This window comes from Taudactylus pleione, unplaced genomic scaffold, assembly GCF_031769625.1.
Source record: "Taudactylus pleione unplaced genomic scaffold, aTauple2 ptg000179l, whole genome shotgun sequence".
Lineage (NCBI taxonomy): Eukaryota > Metazoa > Chordata > Amphibia > Anura > Myobatrachidae > Taudactylus > Taudactylus pleione.
The window spans coordinates 15,078,993-15,102,168 of NW_028284581.1; the positions used below are offsets into that span (position 1 = coordinate 15,078,993).

General features: G+C 40.4%; 1 protein-coding gene across 2 annotated transcripts in view; it reads right to left on the reverse strand.

Annotated features, from left to right (window-relative positions):
- The window catches only part of KCNG2 (potassium voltage-gated channel modifier subfamily G member 2), a 249,004-nt gene that overhangs the window by 220,483 nt on the left and 5,345 nt on the right, over positions 1–23,176 (reverse strand). Inside the window, exon 1 of one of the 2 annotated variants that reach the window (XM_088475972.1) lies at positions 17,844–17,926. The exons of the other annotated variant lie outside the window; for it this stretch is intronic. The gene's annotated coding sequence lies outside the window, so the exon portion shown is untranslated. Of the gene's footprint in view, positions 1–17,843; positions 17,927–23,176 lie in introns of those variants that run through there. 2 annotated transcript variants of the gene reach the window in all.

The window sequence follows — 23,176 nt, forward strand, 5'->3', positions numbered from 1 at the left end:
ACCACCCACAGCCTATACGAGCGTGCAGTTTGATGGCCGCGATGGTCTTGACCATCGCGACCATCGAAACTGCGAGCCGGAGCCTGCGGTTGAGGTTTTCAACCGCAAGGCCCGGAGTGATTTTGGCTCTATCAGAGCCAAAATCACTCCCACTGACATCACTAGTGATGTCAGTGGGGAGGCACGCCCACCAAAGGGGGCGTGCTGTCAATCAACATCGACAGCACGCCCCCTTTGATCAGACACAACGAGCGAAGGAAAGTCCTTCGCTCGTCGCGTCTGGTGCATGCGCACGACGGAGCTCCCTCCGTCGTGCGCATGCTCACTGCAGAACATCGACCCACTTGCGAGCGGACAGCCGCTCGTGAGTGGGTCTGAATCAGGCCCTATGTTACATCACTGACCCCACTATACCCTACATTACATTACTAACCCCTCTATACCTTACATTATATCATTGACCCCTCTATACCCTACACTACATCATTGACCCCTCTATACCATAAACTACATTACTGACCCCTCTATATCTCACACTACATTACTGACCCCTCTATATCTCACACTACATTACTGACCCCTCTATACCCTACAATACATCATTGACCCCTCTATACCCTACACTACATTAGTGACCCCACTGTACCCTACATTACAGTACTAACCCCTCTATAACTTACACTATATCATTGACCCCTCTATACCATAAACTACACCACTGAGCCACCTATACCTTACACTACATCAGTGACCTCTCTATACCTTACACTACATCATTGACCCCTCTATATCCTACACTACATTACTGACCCCTATATACCCTACACTACATTAATGACCCCTCTATACCCTACACTACATCACTGACCCCTCTATACACTACACTACATCATTGACCCTTCTATACCCTAAACTACATTACTGACTCCCCTATACCCTACAGTACATCACTGACCCCTCTGTAACCTACACTACATCACTGACCCCTCTCTACCCTACACTACTGACCCCTCTATATCCTACACAACATTACTGACCCCTCTATACCCTACTCTACAGCACTGACCTCTCTATACCTTACACTACATTACTGACCCCTCTATACCCTACACTACATTAGTGACCCCTCTATACCCTACACTACATTAGTGACCCCTCTATACCCTACAATACATCAATGACCCCTCTATACCCTACACTACATCATTGACCCCTCTATATCCTACACTACATTACTGACCCCTATATACCTTACACTACATTAATGACCCCTCTATACCCTACACTACATCACTGACCCCTCTATACACTACACTACATCATTGACCCTTCTATACCCTAAACTACATTACTGACTCCCCTATACCCTACACTACATCACTGACCCCTCTGTAACCTACACTACATCACTGACCCCTCTCTACCCTACACTACTGACCCCTCTATATCCTACACAACATTACTGACCCCTCTATACCCTACTCCACAGCACTGACCTCTCTATACCTTACACTACATTACTGACCCCTCTATACCCTAAACTAAATGACTGACCCCTCTATACCCTAGACTACACTACTGACACCTCTTGTTAATAAATCTCACCCTAAGTCATTGTCACTATTAGAAAAAAATAGCAATGCAGACACTTCCCATCTCCTCAGACCCCACCCCCCTTTTTTTTCTCTCTGGAGACTCCTTACCATAACTAACCTTAAGCTCCTGTGCGCTCATCAGCTCCTCACTCTTCTGCTCCTGGTATCTCCTCACAGTGTCTCAGCTCTATTATACAGACATCGATGCGGGGCACATCTTCACTGTAATTGCACTGCAGTCAATGGCTGTATGGTCCCTGCTCCCTCTCCTGCAGCAGCTGCAGAGCCCACCAGGAATCTCACTAACATCCCTGTGCTGTGCAGGTCCGAGACTAATGAGGAGACCTGGCCAGAAACGGCCTTGTTAGACACAGGGGATACATTTGTTCAGGGTGCACAGAAGACAGAGTAGTGGGCTGCTATTCATCAAAGAATGAGGTGGGACCCACACAGTGTCAAAAAGAAGGTACAGTATTGTATCATGCAGATCCATCATCCGTGGTACGCACAGTAACATGAAAAAAATGTCTCCAAAACATATATGAAACACACTAATATATATAACACACACACACACACACTCCAAGTAAATAAGGCAGAACCAGCACTCACGTGAATAAATGAAGAAGCTTTATAGCTTTATTCACATATATACATCATGGGTATACATGCAGAGGTGGTATTCACCGGGTGACTAACGTTCTGTTTCAACTGTTGCCAGTTTTCCTCAGGGCCCCTGAGTAGTATTCATCCCTGTTGCTCTCACATTTCCCTAATTTGTGTTTCTTTTAAGTACCAATATAAGAATTCTGAGAAAATAGTTTTCAAGGGGAGCAATTTTTTCTATTTGCCTTGGACGCCATTATCCCTAGTAACACCTCGGCCTCCACAATTCACAAACATGTAAAGCTAACTCACACAAGCGCACTGCAGTGCATACGCATGCGCAGTGCGCACCATCGGACGATCTGCGTACCCTATTGAAGTTGCGATCCGTAAAGAACTAGGCCCCAAGTACGAAATGGGTGAGCAGGGGTTGGGTGGGGGCACTATTTCCTTTGGATGAATTTTTCAATAATTGCAAATAAGAGCTCTGTGTCTCAATGGCCATTATGCAGGGAACCTTTCTCTACTGGACAGGGCCAGTGGATAACCAGTGTCCATGAATGTTACATTTCTGCTTGATGCATGAGAGTTTGCATGAGCTTCTTTATAGCAGACCTATTTAACCCATGGCAGAACTACAAGCCCCAACAGTCCCTACCAGGGGGTTTGATCCACATGGATGGTAAGAAGATTGAGGTGAAAGTGTGGCAGGTGTTTACAAAGTTTGTAGGCATCCATTGTGGGTGAACTGGTGGCAATTATGTGTGGAGGGGGTGGGAGTGATTGGTAGGGGAAGTTGATTAATAGCTTCCTACTGTTGTTCCACAGTAAAACATATGAGGCTACGGGGATAATCTTACATATCATATGCCATTCGACTTAAAATATTATATTGAATAGAAATATGAAACCAAATAGAAATCACTGTGTATTTAACTGTACAGCTACAATGCCAGAATACATTCTGGTAGGTCTGTCTCCGCTGATCTGGTATCACCTGCTGATGCAGGGTTTACAACGTGAAATCCCTGTATTCCCTTGGCGATCAGTGTCTTGTATAATCATTCTGTTCTAAGAGCTACCTTTACTTTGACACCTTGACATGTAATTATAAATGGGAGTAAATAACTATCCCTGCAAAACGACAATGCTGAATAATGTTGTTCTTTCTCTTTGGGAATTAACTATAGTGTAAATGAAAATGTTGTGTACAACACCTGTGGATGGATGTTTCTTTGATGCCAATTGATTTATTTATGGACAATATTGCAACCCTGCTGTTAAAGAGAATAAATAACAAATGTAAAAACTAATTACTGGTTACATAAATGAGGAGCAAAGAGTGAAAAGGGAATGTCAGGCAGAAACAATGTGTACAGTCTACTCCGCTGACTAGAAACTACTTTTAATAAGCAGCTGCAGCTAATAAGCTTTTGTAATGAAATAAAAACAATGTAGAACAAGAAAAGGCCAAATCCATTACTATAGAATGGTGGGAAATATTACATGTTATATATTGAACAGTTATTTAATAGTAAAATTTTTTTTTGTTTTTAAATAGAACAAAGTTTATTTGTTCTATTTATTATTAAGTGAAAGACAAACACAAAGATTTTTTATAATCTAGAAAAGGTTATAGTCGCAATTTACTAGGAAAATGCTGCTAGGGAAGCTGGGTGACACTGCGTACTCACTGGCAGCACTAAAGTGGTACTCCTGCTTTGCCAAACAATCTGAATGCATATGCGTATAAGTTAACTGGGGCAAGATCATTTTTGAAAAATGTAACCAGTGGGTTAAATAATTAATTTCTACATATAAGTTGTAACACACAACCTGTACTAGGCCCCATTGAGGTTTGACGAGATTGTATTCATGCAGTCTATGCATAGACTGGTCAGATTCACCTTTGGGGTCAGACAAGATGTAATGCATATTGAGGGGCCTACTTGTACCTGTCATCAGCAGAGAAGGATAATGAGCCCTTAAGACCTTATATGGTGTTATCAGTAGACAGTGAGCCACATTCCATTGTAAGTTGTGTAGAGATGCTAAGCATTATGGGTTACTGATATTGCGGACAAAGGAACTTTGAAACAGTGTAACTCCAGACATTCTGGGACATGTCGCTATTGTATTTCTTTGTCTCGTAGTATATGATAGTGCTTACTGAGCATGTGCAAGAGATAAGAATGGTCCATGGTATGTTGTACCAATCAGTGCTTGATACCCAGTATGTAACTAATATGGGTTTAATGTCCGGAAGCCCTATGGTATATAAATCAAGACCTAGACAAAGGTTCTTTGGTTCGTGCATGGACTTGAGACTGCAGTAGAGTGCCTGCAATGTAAATTGGAAGATCTGGGAGTTGATAAAACGAAGACTCCCTAGATGAACATGATCTTATGTTGAAGATAATGAATCACCGGTATCATCTGAATACATAGACAAAATTTGAGTATACTGTATACTTTGTATGTTGTTTGTTTGTTACTTGTAAATAAAGTGTGTTAATTTGTACTCACTCAATTGTTATGTTGTATAACCATTCATTTCGATCAGAACGAAAACCCACCGTTATGCAAAAATCTATTTGGATGACTAAGGAAGGTTTTGTTATACAAAGGTCATCTATTAAATTGCCATTCTTAATATGGCCAGAAATACTAACACTACATTACTTCCTATGGTTGGACAATTTATTCAAGAATGACATCATGTAAACTATATTATGCTTACTGATCATGTTCCACCAGCTAGAAGATGTGGTGACCATTGGAGATTCTTCTGCAACTTGAATTAATATGGACTGAAAAGAATAAATAGCATGCACCCATGGTTTATATAAGGATGATAAGCTTACATGCTTATTTTTGTGTATTGCTGATTAGTTAGATGTATAGTATTTTTTTGGAGGATGTATATTTAGGAGGCTCTCTTTGGCATGTTCTTTGCTTGTCGATGTTTATCTGCAGTGTTTTAAATAAATTACATATTTATGGCATGGCCATGATGATGTGATTTGAATCATCCCATCCCTGGCCCTGGCCATCTGTATTGCCCTTCTAGGATTTTCCAGAAGGGCGTTAAATACAGTTGGAAAGTATGCTTTCCCCCTTTGTATTACAAGTGGACATGTGATAGAAATACATACAACCCTGCACTGTGCGTATTTGTACATACTTGGTTTTGGAGCATGCACTGTGTGAAAACACAGAAGACGCTCTACACAAGCAGGCAGACATTGGTTTACATGTATCTACATTTTAACACACTACAGAGAACATCCTTGTGTATGTATTGTAAGCATCACTTGCCAGTGTGACGGACTTTACATATTGTACCACATTCTGCTGCGGCTCTATGCAGATCAGGTTGAGGCTGGAGCCACAACCTGATACTATAGTGCAATAGTAGCAACCACTGGAAACAAGATGGCATCCTTTTGGATAGTTCTCTGTGTTTAATAAAAGGCCAGGTATGTGGTAGGAACTGGATTGCCTTTATTACCACTCATAGAGTATGGTTCATTGAGACAATATTATGAGAACCTTCCAGGTGCTTATTCAGGTGAATTAACCATTTGCCACTTTTCAAAATTTGGTTGCTACCACTTACATCTTCTATCACTTTTATACGTTGAACTTGTTGAATTAAGGGGTGATTTAGGAATGTTTTGCTGCCATTTATAAAGATACAGTTCTGAGGAAGCCACTAACTATTCAAAGAGGCGGAGAAATGCGTAAAGCATTGTGAGTTGTTTTACCAGCTGGTATTTACCATTTCTTTTTCATCTCCTGAGAAAGCAGTGAGTACGAAATTCAGTATGAGGCAGAGGACTACTATCATGGTTATATTGAGCTCACTGAGAGGATGAGCTCTTGATTGTTTAAAGGTTATATGACCGCCTAATTATGCATGCAAGCTTTAAGAAATCTTACTAACGCTACAACTTGCTGGCAAAGACAACTATCTGCATTAACAAAATCAGAGCTTTTTAACTACACACTCTGAAAAACAATATTGCCTTCCCTCTCCTTTATAAAAAGATCTGCTTTGCAATTGTTCCACACTCCTAACTACAACTGAAAACTATGGTTATTACATCTGATATATCCTAATAATAACAGAGTTCTGGACTCAATAGACTTCTAAAGCTAAAAAGTTACAAGGTGTCATGAGGGAGTGAATTACCAAACACATCCATGTGATTTTGAATTAGGAAAAGCAGTCAACAGTCTCTGATGAATGTCTTTTAATATATTTAATATGTTTTAATATTGATTGTAAAATGGTTATACTGGCTGGTACAACATATTTTTATTTTATTTTGTTTTATTTTATAGTATTCTATCTTGGTATACAATATTAACCTTTTTGTATAGATATATAATATTAATTTCTTCTTTTCTACAAACGCTGTCTATATTTTTTCTAACGTGTTTAATAACAGGCCAGGCATGTGGTAGGAACTGGATTGCCTTTATTACCACTTACAGTATATTGCCCTAAGTATGGTTCAATGAGGCAATATTATGAGGACCTTACAGTTGCTTATTCAGGTGAATTAACCGTTTGCCACTTTTCAAAAATTGGATGCTACCACTTACATCATCTATGACTTTCATTAATATACATTAAACTTGTTGAATTAAGGGGTGATTTAGGAACATTTTGCATGCTCCCATTTATAAAGATAGTGTTGGACAAATGTAGATAGGCCTTATTATTTTTTTTATATATAAGACTTTTTAGATCTTTCACATAGGAGCTTGTTTACCCCACCAATGTTTCTTGAGGGCTAGGCCTTGCATATACGTATATATATTTTGTTGCCAGTTCACTTGATTGTGATTTTTGCATTTAGTTGTGTTTTTGTTGTGTTTATGTTATTTGTGTCATTTTATTATATACAGTCAGGTCCATAAATATTGGGACATTGACAGAATTTTCAGATTTTGGCCTCTATTCCCCACCACAATGGTTTTGAAATGAAACAAACAAGATGTGCTTTAACTGCAGACTTTCAGATTTAATTTGAGGGTAATTACATCCAAATCGGGTGAACGGTATAGGAATTACAACAGTTTCAAAATGTGCCTCCCACTTTTTAAGGGGCCAAAAGTAATGGGACTATCAACTCAAAAGCTATTTCATGGACAGGTGTGGGCTATTCCCTCGTTATTTCATTATCAATTATGCAGATAAAAGGTCTGGAGTTGATTCTAGGTGTGACATTTGCATTTGGAATCAGTTGCTGCCGACTCTCAATATGAGATCCAAAGAGCTGTCACTATCAGTGAAGCAAGCCATCATTAGGCTGAAAAATCAAAACAAACCCATCAGAGAGATAGCAAAAACATTAGGTGTGGCCAAATCAACTGTTTGGAACATTCTTAAAAAGAAAGAATGCACCGGAGAGCTCAGCAACACCAAAAGACCCGGAAGACCACGGAAAACAACTGTGGTGGATGACAAAATAATTATTTCCCTGGTGAAGAAAAGCCCCTTCACAACAGTTGGCTAAATCAAGAACACTCTCGAGGAGGTAGATGTATATGTGTCAAAGTCAACAATCAAGAGAAGACTTCACAAGAGTGAATATAGAGGGTTCACCACAAGATCAACTTGTACCAGAGTGATGGGAAGAGAAGAGAAGGAAAGGAACTGCTCATGATCCAAAACATACCACCTCATCAGTGAAGCATGGTGGTGGTAGTGTCATGGCGTGGGCATGTATGGCTGCCAATGGAACTGGTTCCCTTGTACTTATTGATGATGTGACTGCTGACAAAAGCAGCAGAATGAATTCTGAAGTGTTTCGGGCAATATTATATGCTCATATTCAGTCAAATGCTTCAGAACTCATTGGACGGCGCTTCACAGTGCAGATGGACAATGACCCGAAGCATACTGCAACAGCAACCAAAGAGTTTTTTAAGGCTAAAAAGTGGAATGTTATGCAATGACCAAGTCAATCCCCTGACCTGAATCTGATTGAGCATGCATTTCACTTGATGAAGACAAAACTGAAGGGAAAATGCCTCAAGAACAAGCAGGAACTGAAGACATTTGCAGTAGAGGCCTGGCAGAGCATCACCAGGGATGAAACCCAGCGTCTGGTGATGTCTATTCGTTCCAGACTTCAGGCTGTAATTGCCTGCAAAGGATTTGCAACAAAGTATTAAAAAGTGAAAGTTAGATTTAGGATTGTTTAGTTTGTCCCATTACTTTTGGCCCCTTAAAAAGTGGGAGGCACATATAGAAACCGTTGTAATTCCTACACCGTTCACCTGATTTGGATGTAATTACCCTCAAATTAAATCTGAAAGTCTGCAGTTAAAGCACATCTTGTTTGTTTCATTTCAAAGCCAGTGTGGTGGTGAATAGAGGCCAAAATATGAAAATTCTGTCAATGTCCCAATATTTATTGACCTGACTGTGTATATATATATATATATATATATATATATATATATATATATATATATAAAAATATGTCTGCAATAATCCAGATACAGGCATTCATTCTAAAATGTAAATCAAATAATGTTCTGGAAGTTCTTCCCAACACTTTTGTAGAAGTTCCCACACATCTGTTGCATTTGTAGGTTGCTTTGCTTTCATCTTACTTTCCAGTTCATCCCAAAGCAGCTCCATGGGGTCTATGTCTGGAGACTGTGCTGGACATTCAATGATTTGATGCTCATGTCTTCAGCTTTTTTACAAAGGTATATATACTATATGGACAAAAATGTTTGTCAACACCTGTTAATTATTGAATTGAGGTGTTTTAATCAGACCCATTGCCACAGGTGTATAAATCCCGAGCGCCAGAATCCTGTACACAACCACATTCCGATATACTGTACTCAACATATAGGGCCAAATGTAATAGGGTGAGAGTTTAGAAAAGTGAGAGTTTCTGACACTTTTTAAACTTTGCCAATGTAATAAAGTCCAAAAACAAAGTAACAGAGCGAACTTGCATGTTTTTTGACTTAAGTCAAAAAACAGGTGTTGCCAAACATTTTGTCGATTTAAAATCTCATTCAGATGTTTTCCCATTTTAAAGATAAAACTCAACCAATGTGAGAGTTTACTGCTAAACTCTCACATTTTCTAAACTCTCACCCTATTACATTTGGCCCATAATGTGTATGCCTGATTTGTCGTTCCCTGTTCTGCACAGCAGATGGGACGAATCAATGAATGATGTGTAGTGTGTACGCACGAGCGCACGTTGAGCCTGATTCAGTAACAGACACAAATCCCTTACGGATTGCAGTTGCTAAAATATGCTAATGCTAACAGCCGAGATAAAGACACCCACTGCTGCCTTCTCATATTAATACAAAAGTGTTTATTGAGCAAAAAAGCAGATATATCTGCAGATGATGGTTGGGGGTGGGTTAGACTACAGTATGTCCCCCTCCTCACACTAGCATTAAGCAGGTGTTTGCTATAAGTGTGTTTTTCTATGAATTAACAGTAAATGATTATATGTTTATAATATGTCTATAAATTGGTTTATAATATAAAATATTTTTTTCATACTTAGGCCCGTATTCAATTTAAGACAAAAAGTCCAGGCTTTTTGCCTGCTGGACTTTCCGCCTCTTTCAACTGTTTTCCAGGCGGAAAAGTATCGTGTGCGTGCCCGCTTCTCCCTGTATTCAATTTCCATGGACGCGAAAACGGGACCTGGCGAAACTGGAACCGGCGAAAATATGTGGCAATTTTCGGGAAATCATCCTTGGTCCCACTTAAAGATGTCCAGACATAGGGGATCACTATGGGTACCTCCGTTTTTGCACGCTGAAGGGAAGTCAGGTTTTTAAATAGCCGCGGCAGGTGCATAAATGCGGCTTTGAAGAAGGTGATGCAGAATAGCATTTAGTAATTTTTTTTTAGAAAAATAACTATGCCCATCAAATTTGGGGTACTTGAAAAAGGTTGCAAGCATATTTTTAAGTCCCTAAAATGATATTTTTAAATTCTTCAAAAATGCACTTGCCGCTATCACCCGCATTGAAGAAAACACCTTCCGCATACTTGGGAACCCCTCTGGATTAAATTGAGCTATTTTAGAAGTGTGCTCCCTATTTTTTTTTTTTTTAACCCCAAAATGTAAAATATTTTTTTGGGGTGTCCAGATTTTTAAAAAAAACTTTTTTTGAGATACATTAATTTTAGGGGCCATTCCCAAGGGTGCAGGCTATTTTTTTTAAGCCTGCACCCCTAAACCCGAATTCTGCACTTTTTTTCACCAGCAAAACACTGGAGAAAAATTATCCCCGTTTTTTTACAAATACTTTTCACACCGGCGAAAACTCTTTGAAATTGAGTACTGGGATAATGCAAACAGGCGAAAATGACGTCATTGGCGATAAATTATCACCGATCACGAGTTTTCACTTCAAATTGAATACTGCCCTTAGCTGGTTAGCTGTTTTGCTGTTATCACAGCAGCACATTGTGAAGTCTGAATGCATCACTGGCTTTAGAGAGCACAAGGAGCAGGAATAGGACCAATTCAGTATAATCCAAACTCTGCTAGATATATTATGGCCATCAAAACATAATGTAAAAATAAAATTGGGTCCAGATACCATTACTAATGTGCCACTCTCTGTTGGTGATGGTGTGGATAGGTTCCAATGTGCCTTAAGCTACACCTGATGCTATCAGCAGATATGTATTAATAACATGATCTCAGAATTAACCATTACTGTCATCAGCCTTATAACCAGGCAAAGGAGTAGAGCCATAAACTACAGAACAGTCCTTTATTAAAAGCACCTTATCACCTTGTTGGTATAGCAGATAACAAAGAATAGCTCACTCTGTTTAAATGTGAACTACCCTAGTACAGATGCAGAGACATTATTGTAATAGAAAACAATAAAAATAGTACAGAAGTTATGTGTTGCAGATTTTATCACCCGCAGCACTTGTTCCAGGGCCGGAAGATAAGAAGTCTCATTGGTTTTCCACACAGTACATATTTCTATAACCAGTCTGAAGTCCAGCTTCTTGCAAAATGACTAGATAAAAAGAAGTAATATTTGGAAAACCATGGACCCAGGCTCTTCCAATAGTTCCTGTCCTTGGGATTGTATTTTATATTACTGTACACCATTAATTTGCTACATTTTATCATCCAATGCATTCTGAAAAGAAAAGAATGTTTCTATTTTATCTTACGCTTCTCAGCTAAAAGCTAATCTTTAGGACGTCTTGTGTCGACATCATTAATGAGATTGATTGTGGTGTGAGCTAATGGAGACACCAGAGGAGGTAGTTCCATTAAACAGTGCTGACATAAATGAGAACCAAATACTTTAAGGAAGATCTGCACAGTTCTGATTCATTTCAGGAATGGATTGTTAGTAGCAACTTTGGGTCGATTCTTGTTAAAAACAATTTGCCCCATTTTTATAGATTTTAATTTGCTCAGTGCCATACTGTAATTTCTGCCATTGCTCTGGACTAAACATATTTTTCCTGCATTTTTAATATATTATTTAAAATTACTTTCTAGTTCCCGATTCATATTACACTCACAGTTGTAAAGTAAGAGGAGTAGAAATGATTGTTGGATTTCTAAGGGGTAGATTTACTAAGGAGCGGTTTGGCAAAGCCATCGATCATCAGCAGCTTTGACCAATAGTTTTAAAACAGCAAAAGGAATAAATTCATAACTAAGTTTTTTTATTTTAGCATTTATTACTAGTGATGTTTTAAAATAATTTTTCAATGCTGCCAAAAATTGGCAGCTTTGATAAACTACTCCTTAGTAAATCTACCCCTAAAAATATTTTTTTTGTTTTTGGACAACTGATGGGAAACCATCCTTCTTCTTACAGATGAATACTTAAATCTAATGAATAACTTCCTATTATACGTCATACAGATCCACATATGTCACTTTTTATAAATTTGTAGACCTAGTTTGATTCTAACCAAATAGATAGAAAAAAACAATTGACAGTTGATCAATTAAATCTAAATAGCTGTAAAATAACAACACTAAAGATACTGCGTTTGGGAAACAGTCAAATGCGTAAAATAGACAAAGTATTCCTAGTCATCTGCATGTAGTAATGTTATTCTAAATTCAAGTGAATAGGGGGGAATACATATTCCTAGCTGGGAATATGACTTACTGTATATGCAAATTAACAATTTTGGGACATTGTTTTTGTTCACAACTACAATCTGGCCAAATCATGCAACAATCTGGCCAACACACGCCAGTAGGACAAGCTCCTTGTAGTCATCGGAAACCAGGACATTGAAACTGTTATAAGGTATTTTATAAATTTGGAAAAACTTGTTTTTTACATTAAAATATATAATTAACTGAAAATACTATAATGGAATAGCAATTAGCAAATTTTACAAAACACATGATAGATAGTCATCAAAACATGCATTTAAAAAATAAAAGTAAAAAAAAACAACCAAAATCATATAATATATTCTTAACTATTACTTATTATATTCTTAACTATTACTTATTAACTATTGCTTATTACATAAATTGAACTCAACTAACACATCTGCTTTCCTTATATTGGATATATATATATTTTTTTAATTTTTAAATATTTCAGTTGGATATTTTTCCATCAGCCTATAACCATCAGTGGTTCCTAAACTTTTTTGAATTATGGCGCCCTAGAATATCAGTATGATATTCACGGCACCCCTGGGCCAAATGTTTGTTATTGAGAAATTCAGAAAAGTAGTAAAGTGAAGTAAATTGTGCTCACCTGTCATCCTTAGGTTCAGTTATGTTTTGGTGGACAGGTTTGCACTTCTGTTTGCCCACATATTTACATTACATTGACCATAAATAATTTGATTTGTTGCTAGACAACCAACCTGAGGTACCCCTGCAAGTGTCCCGAGGCACCCCAGGGTGCCACGGTGCACAGTTTGGGAACCACTGCTATAGCTTATGTTGAAGATTGCTTACTAGTGGTACATAAGTATTGGCTCTAATCTACTTGAGATATATAGAAATAAAAATACACAAAGTGTCTTTACTAGCATTCCCGCTAGGCTGTGTTAGTGGGGCACCACGCCCTGCCTGATTTCCCTTTCGGTGGCGCCCTGCTAAAACAACATGCTGGGTGCCGCACCCACGGGTGGGAAAAATTGCAGTGCAGAGCTCTGACTGCACGGCATCTAATCACAGAGAGGGGAGAGCTTGGGGACAGCCCAGCATGTCAAGTGCTAGGCGTTTCAAAGACACACCCCTTTTTCTTGTGGCCATGCCCATTTTCGGACGCGCGTGTACTACAGCGCTCTTTCTACAGTCCGGCACCTTGGACTACAATGATCACTATCTACTTCGCAATGGTTCTATCTGCACATGCAATGATTACTAAGCAGTAGAATACACCAGTGAATACTGTACATTAAAAAATCAGATGTTAAAATATTACATAGGTTAAAGGTGAGCCAGTATAATCAGGGATAGGCATGTGGTTTTGACACATTGAGAAAAGGAAAATATTTTAGCATACGGAATACTGGAAGAGTGTTTTTTTTTTCAGGGACACTTTTAAGGTGGGTACGCATTAGACGATAAGTTGCCTGATTCGATGGATCGGTCTGACATATCGTCAAAATCGCCTAATGTTTCCGCACTATGTCAGGCCATGTGCGCTCCCGTTTGGTTGTTAGTCTCATCGTCAGGTTGTCCTTACATGCAGCTCAATCTGACAATGCAACTGACGACCCCATGCAGCCGGATGTGGTTGGTGCTGACATATTGACATATCGGTCGGTCGGGCACCTGATCGTGTAATGTGTACCAGCAGCCCAATATGTCGGCCCGTTACCTGTGTGGTCATCGTCACCAGGGGCTGGCTGGCAACTTTTAGCCTGGGGGCAAATGCATGCAGGTGGCCCTGGCAGAGGAGTAGCATGTAGCCAGGGTGCCCAGAGCATGTGCGTGCTTAGGCGCCTTCCCCCCCTCAAGTGTTCCAGGGAGGAGGCGGGTCCATATGGAATTAATGTAAAGTAAAAATAAAGATATGGGACAGCCCCCATAGTGGTGCCCATATGCAGTGCCCCCTGTGCCCCAGGAGAGGACCCCCTTATACAGGCCACCAGTAGTGATCCTCCTATGCAGTGCCCCTTATACAGTGCCCCCAGTAGTGGTCCCCCCTGTGCAGTGCCCCTTGTGCCCACAGTAGTAAGCTTCTTATATAGTGTCCCCAGTAGTGGTCCCCCCTGTGCAGTGCCCCTTATGCCCCCAGTAGTAAGCCCCTTATATAGTGCCCCCAGTAGTGGTACCCCCTATGCAGTGCCCCCAGTAGTGGTCCCCCCCTTGTAGTGCCCCCAGTAGTAGTCCCCCCCTTGTAGTGCCCCCAGTAGTAGTCCCCCCTTTGTAGTGTCCCCAGTAGTGCTCTCCCCCTTGTAGTGCCCCCAGTAGTCTCCCCCCATGTAGTTCCCCCAGTAGCAGCCCCCCCTTGTAGTGCCCCCAGTAGTGCTCTCCCCTTTGTAGTGCCCCCAGTAGTAGTTCCCCTCCTTGTAATGCCCCCAGTAGTAATCCCCCCTTGTAATGCCCCCAGTAGTAGCCCCCCCTTGTTGTGCCCCCAGTAGTAATCCCCCTTGTAGTGTCCCCAGTAGTGCTCTCCCCCTTGTAGTGACCCCAGTAGTGTTCTCCCCCTTGTAGCGACCCCAGTAGTGTTCTCCCCCTTGTAGCGACCCCAGTAGTGTTCTCCCCCTTGTAGTGTCCCCAGTAATAGTCCCCCCCCTTGTAGTGCCCCCAGCAGTGGTTCCCCCCTCCCACAGTACACACACACACATAATAAATAATAAAAAAAACAATTACCTGAATCCCCGCTCCCGCCGCAGCCATCCACTCCTCCGTCTGTCCTCCCGAGCAGGGCCACTCTGCATTATGGGAGAAACGTTATATGACGATATGACATCATGACGTCTCTCCCATTAACCATTGCAGGAGCCGGAAGATGGAGCGGCTCCTGCAGTGGGCGCAGCGGCAGTCAGCGAGGGTCTGACAGACTCTCATTGGCTGCCACTCAAGACAAACACACAGCTGCCGGAGTCGGTGGCTATGTGTTTGTAACTGTGTAGCACTGAACGAACTCCGTCTGGTCAGCGCTACATGCGCGGAGCAGCTGTGTCACACAGACACAGACTGCCCGTGGCCCGCATGGCGCTGCGGCCCGGGGGGCACATGGCACCTTGTCCCCTGCCCAGCCCGCCCCTGATCGTCGCATCTCTGGGTAGACACATCGTTTATTGTGTACCCAGCATTAGTTTCAGAATAATGCAGACTTCAATTCAGGAGCCTGTGAGCCCATTTAAGGAACTAGCAGCAAGATGGTTTAAGAGCCAGGAAGGATGCGCATTAATTGGTTATCAGAAATTACTTTCAAAACTTAGGAACCATCAGTATATCCATACAGTACCTCCCAACCTTCTCAGTTTCAATTGGACAGTCCTAAAAATCATGACTGAATACTGATATGAACAGTCATAATAATGGTGGGATTAAGTTGTCATGTGCACTAGCGAGAGAGCGAGAGAAAGAGCAGGGCAGTAGGGAGGGTGGTGTGGCTGGTGCCTCCGCACAGGGCGGAATCCTCCAGCGGCACCGGCCACACACTTCCCAGCGCTGGAGGTCTGCAGGAAGATGGTGCGCGGCGCACAAGAACGTCGGCACAGGATCCCGCCTGCCCTCCACCCCTTAGAAGGAAAGGTAAGCGCTCAGGGGGAGGAGGGAGGCGGAGAGGGAGCAAAAGGGGCGGCAGTGCTGCACAGGACGCACTGCTGTCCAGATACGGCGCTGAGAAAGAGACAGACAGACAGACAGACAGATAGATAGATAGATAGATAGATAGATAGATAGATAAACCATATAGACTGCGAGTGGCACTTTTTCAATTCTTAAATTGAACTTTCTTTTCCCTGAGGAAGGTTCGATTAAAGAACTGAAACATTGGAAGTGACAGTGTCTCTGTGCTGATTTGATATCCAAAAACAATCTGTACGGTAATGTACTTATTCCTTTTCCTGCATTGTGTGTTGGTCAGCTTGTTTATATTTAATTAAATAATTCTGGCAATCACTCACTACAGTGATATTTAAGCTGGTCCAGTGCCTTCCTCCTTAGGGTACAGAGAATACACGAGGTGGCACTCAGAGACTTCTATTGTGAAAAAAACGTAAAAGAGGAATTTTTTCACACTACAAGTTTCTTAGTGCCGTCTTGTGTATGCTGCTTTATCTATAAAGGGACAGCGCTATTAAATGCACAATACTGTAGATTGAAATAAATCCGGTATAAATCTATTCTGCATTTAATAGTGCCGAGAGTGGCATTCTTTTGCTGCTTTTATGAACATTTCTGCTATGGCTGATAATTGGAAGGGCAGTGGGCCAAGCACATCATATGCACTAGGAGTGGCAGCCGGTCAGTTTGTTTTGTGTGTATAATATATATATATATATATATATATATAAAAAATATCATACGAACTCGGCACTCACATGCTTTTCAAACTGCAACTCCTTTGAACATAGGGAATGTTGGTTCCAAAATATTGCAATAATTTGTTAAGCTGGCCACCGCTTCACGGTGACCGAATGACCGTGAAGCGGTGGCCAGCTTAACAAATTATTGCAATATTTTGGAACCAACATTCCCTATGTTCAAAGGAGTTGCAGTTTGAAAAGCATGTGAGTGCCGAGTTTGTATGATATTTTTTATGTAGATGGTGTGGTCACATACCTAGGGCACCCCAGATGGTCGAGTGCCGTGGATTGAACCTGTCGTATATATATATATATATATATACAAATATATAAAAACATATCAATGCATTTGATGTTTATATTGGGTGTATTAGGAAATGGGTTTGTCTTTTAAACAAAAAAACAAACAAAAAATATTTGATAACTGAAAGGAGCTAACTTTAACTTACAAAGAAATCTCATAAAACATAGAAAAACATGTCTTAAGGCCCCCATACATCAGAGATTGATTGCAGCAATCGTGCAATTTGCAATCGATTGTGTATAAAAATCTTTCCCTTTTTCAATCGATTGCTGATTGCAGAGATGCCACAATCGATTGAAAAAGGTAAAGATTTTTATACACAATCGATTGCAAATTGCACGATTGCTGCAATCGATCTCTGATGTATGGGGGCCTTTAGAGAGTAGGGTGTATTCCCATAGCACTGGTAAAAAATTGACAGATGACAACTAAGGCATATACAATAAATATATTATATAATTGTTATCATGTGAACTGTGAGCAGGCTTGTAATGGGTAAGTTGTTTGTGTCTGACATACAGATATATGTCTGCAAAAATATATTTAAGTTTATGTCTGTCTGGACTTATAACAATTCCATGGATAAATGCCAAATATAGCACATGCTTGCATACCTAATATGATGAAAATGAATGTATGTGAAAATAATGTACTATAATCTTTCTACATGCTATAAAGTGAGCAAATAAGAACTTAATGGAAGCTTTGAAAATGTTAGTGCTCATAAAGGACCTAGAGGCTTTACAGTCCTCTGTAATCAGATAATGAGTAATATGGCCACATAGTAATCATAATCTTCAATCAGGGATGCACGTACCCCAAAAGCCTTGTAACCAACCCAAGTAAAAATATTGTTGGTGCTTAAGTTTCGAGAGTTATTTCTGTTAATCTTAATGGAAGCACATCTTCTCTGGCTCCTAAAAGGTTCCTGATCTCCTAGAGCTGACTGACTTGCTCCTACCCAGGTGTGTCCAATTCCTGCCTTTGTCTTTTATGAACCTTTCATGACCCCAATTGTATGTTCTATATCACATCACATTGTGTACCCTTTTCTCTCATATATATCAATATTATATATGTTTTATGTTATCTAAGGTATGCTGATCAATATATAGGTCTGAGAATCAAAGGTGAGTATATTTATTCATTTGTTTTACCTTTTTAATTTTATTCCAATTATTTACTAACCCCTGTTCAAATATCCCTGTATTTTAACAGTTTATGGTGCATACACACGATCAGATTTTTTCTTCAGATATGGACGATAACGATTTAAAAATCGTTCAGTCGTTCATATCTGATGGAAAATCGTTCATATCTGACATGCCTGAACGATGGACGATCAACGATGCGCGTTCCCGTTTGTCAGATAACGATATCTGACATCTGATGGGTTTGCAGTCAGACTTGGACGATTCCATTCATTTTAATGCAGTCAAAAATCGTTCAATCGTTCAAATCGTTCAAAACTTTGGTCAAATCGTCCAAATCGTTCAAATCGTTTAATCGTTCAGTCGTTCATCTGACAAATCTGACAAGTCTGACAAATCTGACCGTGTGTACGCTCCATAATGGAGCATACACACGGTCAGATTTGTCAGACTTGTCAGATTTGTCAGATGAACGATTGAACGATTGAACGATTTGAACGATTTGAATGATTTTACCAAAGTTTTGAACGATTTGAACGATTTCAACGATTGAACGATTTTTGACTGCATTAAAATGAATGGAATCGTCCAAGTCTGACTGCAAACACATCAGATGTCAGATATCGTTATCTGACAAACGGGAACGCGCATCGTTGATCGTCCATCGTTCAGGCATGTCAGATATGTCAGATTTTCCTTCAGATATGAACGACTGAACGATTTTTAAATCGTTATCGTTCATATCTGAAGGAAAAATCTGACCGTGTGTATGCACCATTAGCTGCATACACACACAACGATTTTTTTAATGAACGATTTGAGTAAACGATTTTTTCCCTTGCAAAAATTTACTAAAATCGTTTACTAAAGTTGTTCATTTACTAAATGTCATGAACGATTTTTATGAACTACAAACGATTTTTGCATATTCCCTTAATGAAAATCGTTGAGCTGACAAGTCTGACTGAACGACAAACTACAAACGACAAACTACAAACGTGAACGCGCATGAACGATAATCGTTCATCGTTTGACTCAGAAAGTGAACGATTTTTGCCATCAATTATCGTTAAACGATATCGTTTAACGATAATCATTAAAAAAATCGTTCTGTGTGTATGCAGCTTTAGTGTTTTCTCAGCATAACACACATCCCTCTTATAACTTTTATATTCCTCTTCCAGTACTGGATAAAGGGGACTGGAAAAGAAGCCGTTATAGTCTGGACGTTATGAAGATCTCAAATGATAAACACACAAATTCAACAAAAGAAAGTTGTTCAGGAAAATTTGTAATTTATCACAGGCTCTGATACTGTAAATCTGTAAATGTTTTATATATCCATCTTTGGGGCTAATTCAGCGTGCACTGCTGATCGCAGATTTCTGATTATGGGGAACCAGCCAGCCAGCTTGAGAAAACTGAACCTCTGACGCAGTGATGGGATTTCAAGTGCAGTAGGGGGTATCATGCATCTCCCGCTGCATTGCATAATAGCAAGGAGGGAATTGCAAAGCTGCCTGCGTACAGCTTTGCAATTGCGATCCTTGCTGAAGTAGAATACACCTGTTGGCTACAAAAAAACAACACAAGTTTCACAACATTTCTGTTACATTATTTTATGTGGTGAAGATTTGCAGTGCTCTACCACTTATTAAAACACCTTAAAGTATGTTCAGATATTAGTCATGAAGGTAAAATACACAGTAATTGAAGAGGACATAACAAACAGCTGAAGATGTTCCCAAATAGTTAGGAGAAAGTGCAATCAGAAAGCTGGAAAAGTGCAGTCATTTCAGTTGCTGTGACGTCCCGGTCCCCAAAGCTTTGTATGAATCAATCAGAGCAGTTCTGTAAAGCAAGTCTGCCATGCCGACACTGTGGGGCCAATTCAATTAGAAGCAATGTCCCAGCAGCATTGTACCTATGTTTCCGCGTAGATTATACTACTTTTTGTTAACATCTCATAATTGAGACACAAGCACCATATTGTGCAGAAACACATTGCACCAGGTAACAACCTAACATCACAGCTTATTCAAACATTATCACTGCCTATATCTGCTCTGTTAATAAAGCAACTTCCTCCCAACATAACCGAGATATAGTACAATTGTTGACACTGACACTGACATTAGTCAAAATGTCAAACGCACATAACCACCTACCACACAACAGCGTAAAGAATATGTTAGACTTATTTAGTGCAGTATGAAAACATCATATTATGTGATGCATATTATTCTGCTCAGTAACACACTGTCTTAGTTATATATTAATATCAAATTGTGGCTTTATTCACTTTTAAATGCAGGTTTATGAAATCTGCAGGCTGCTGTGTCACCATAAAGAACTGATTTATGTTAAGAATGCCTTTGTCAGGGCAACATAATGAGTCACAAATGACTCACTGGCTGAACTCAACAAAGAATATTACTAAGACCCTCAATGTTATAAACTGAAATGCTGATAACCTGGGGGTTTCAGACCATCACAACTTTCTGGAACATGTAAGTATTGTACAGATGGTATGATCAGTATCCCATTAAAAGTACAGTGTGCATTTTCTTGTAGTTGTTTAAATTGCAGAGAAAATAAAGATTGTATTGTGGGACTAGCTTTAGGTTCTGGCCACCATTCTTTGGTACAGACATTATCCCTAATGACAGTTTTGACATTGTAGATGTTTAGTACATTATGGCCCTGATTCAGAGCCGGACGCTCTGACCAGAGCGCTCGCTCTGGATCAGGGCCCACCTCCATTAATATGCGCAGTGGGGACCATCGACCCACTTGCGAGCGGACAGCCGCTCGCGAGTGGGTCTGAATGAGGGCCTATATGCAGTATGCCTTTCTACATCACTTATCAATTTCTGTTATTACCTTAGTTCTTTACTATACCATTATCTGAAATGCTAATTATTTTGTCCCTACTGGGATTTTGATTCATATAATTCTGAAATGCGAATTCATCAAGTGAGGATGAAATACATGAAGTAAAAGTACAGCATTGCACGGAACAAATGCACATCATTCTCCTGGGTACCTCAACACCTTCTATGTAATTAAACTGTAATTACAATAAAATACACTGAACTTTTTAAAATAGAATTTATTTGTATGCAGTGCCATATGATCATTGTACTATTTAAATATATAAGAAAACATGATTACTACATAACATGTTTTGTTCCAGAATAGAAGTCACCATTGCTAATGCCATGTTTCCACAGAAACTGCGCCTTGATAAAAGCTATGCTACATACTTATTTCTCCATGGTGAGCTGTAATCTACAGTAAATATGGCAATGTGATACTTTGCTTATTAAATGTCTCCAAGACAGAAATGGTCAAATAAAATGAGTCAGAAATGCAAACAACATACTAGTGATTGTCTGCTAGACCTTACCCACCTATAAGGTGTATGTAACGACTAGTGTTCCAAAGTAAAGGCAAGGATGATCGGTATTCTGCATAACAATGTGTTCTGTCCCATCCAAGTCACAGAGATGATCAGTATACACGTTGCTGTCCTATTTTGCATTGCAATGTGTCCTGTCCCATCCAAGTCACAGGAATGATCAGTATACATGTTACTGTCCTATTCTGTATTACAATGTGTCCTGTCCCATCCAAGTCACATGAATGATCAGTATACACATTACTGTACTATTCTGCATTACAATGTGTCCTGTCCCATCCAAGTCACATGAATGATCAGTATACATGTTACTGTCCTATTCTGTATTACAATGTGTCCTGTCCCATCCAAGTCACATGAATGATCAGTATACATGTTACTGTCCTATTCTGCATTACACTGTGTCCTGTCCCATCCAAGTCAAAGGGCTCTATTTACTACAATCCGCATTGCGAATTCAGGCAATATCACAGGGATTTACTATAAATCCCTTGCAGGGACAGAGCTTGCGATAAAGCTCTGTCCCTGCGGATCCCATCCGCACTCTAGTCGCGGTATTTTCGGAAAAAATACCGCGACTAAGAGCCCGCGCATGCGCCGACCCACCGTCGCTACTACCCCCCCACCGATGCTAAGCCCCGCCCCCGGCACTAAGCCCCGCCCCCCACGATCGCGGACCCCGCGACCCCCCCTCCCCTCCCCCCCGCGACCCCCCCTCCCTTCATTACACTTACCTGCACCTCCTGGCCTCCGGTGATCTTCTCCGGGCTTCCCGATCAGGTGATCTCCCATTCTGCACTGGGACCCGATCACCTGATGACCGGGCCCCAGTGCACTGTGGGAGACCAGCTGACCGGAGAGGAGCCATCACCGGAGGCCCGATCACCGGTCCCTGGATTCAGGTAAGGAAAAAAAAAAATGTTTAATTTTTTTTTCTTTTTTTTACAGTAATCAGCTTGCGGTCTACTTAGACCACATAGCTGATTACTGGTACCGGCTCCCGCCTCTGCTCTCCCCGTTAGAGCAGAGTGGGAGCCCGGTAACCGGGGGAGACCCTGGATAACGCCACCTCCAGGTGGCGTTATTATCACAGGGCTTCCCCCGGTATTTTTTTACAATATATTTTTAGTAACTTGCACACAGATCACATTTCCCATTACAATTATGGGAAATGCGATCTGCTTTACTAAAAATAAGTGATACTGGGGGTTGGAGTAGAATTTTACTAATTCTACTCCAATTGCCCTGTAATAACTACAGGTGAAACTAAAATAATGTGAAAAGGGTGTGAAAACACCCTTTTTCACTTTATTTTAGTAAAAATAATGTTAATAAATAGAGCCCAAAGGAATGATCAGTAAACATGTTAGTGTCCTATTCTGCATTACAATGTGTTCTGTCCAATCCAAGTCAAAGGAATGATCAGTATACACGACGTTGCTGCCATAATCTGCTTAACAATGTGCCTGTCCCATCCAAGTCGCAGAAATGATCAGTTTACATATTACTGTCCTATTCTGCATTACACTGTGTCCTGTCCCATCCAAGTCACAGGAATGATCAGCAGTGGCGTAACTA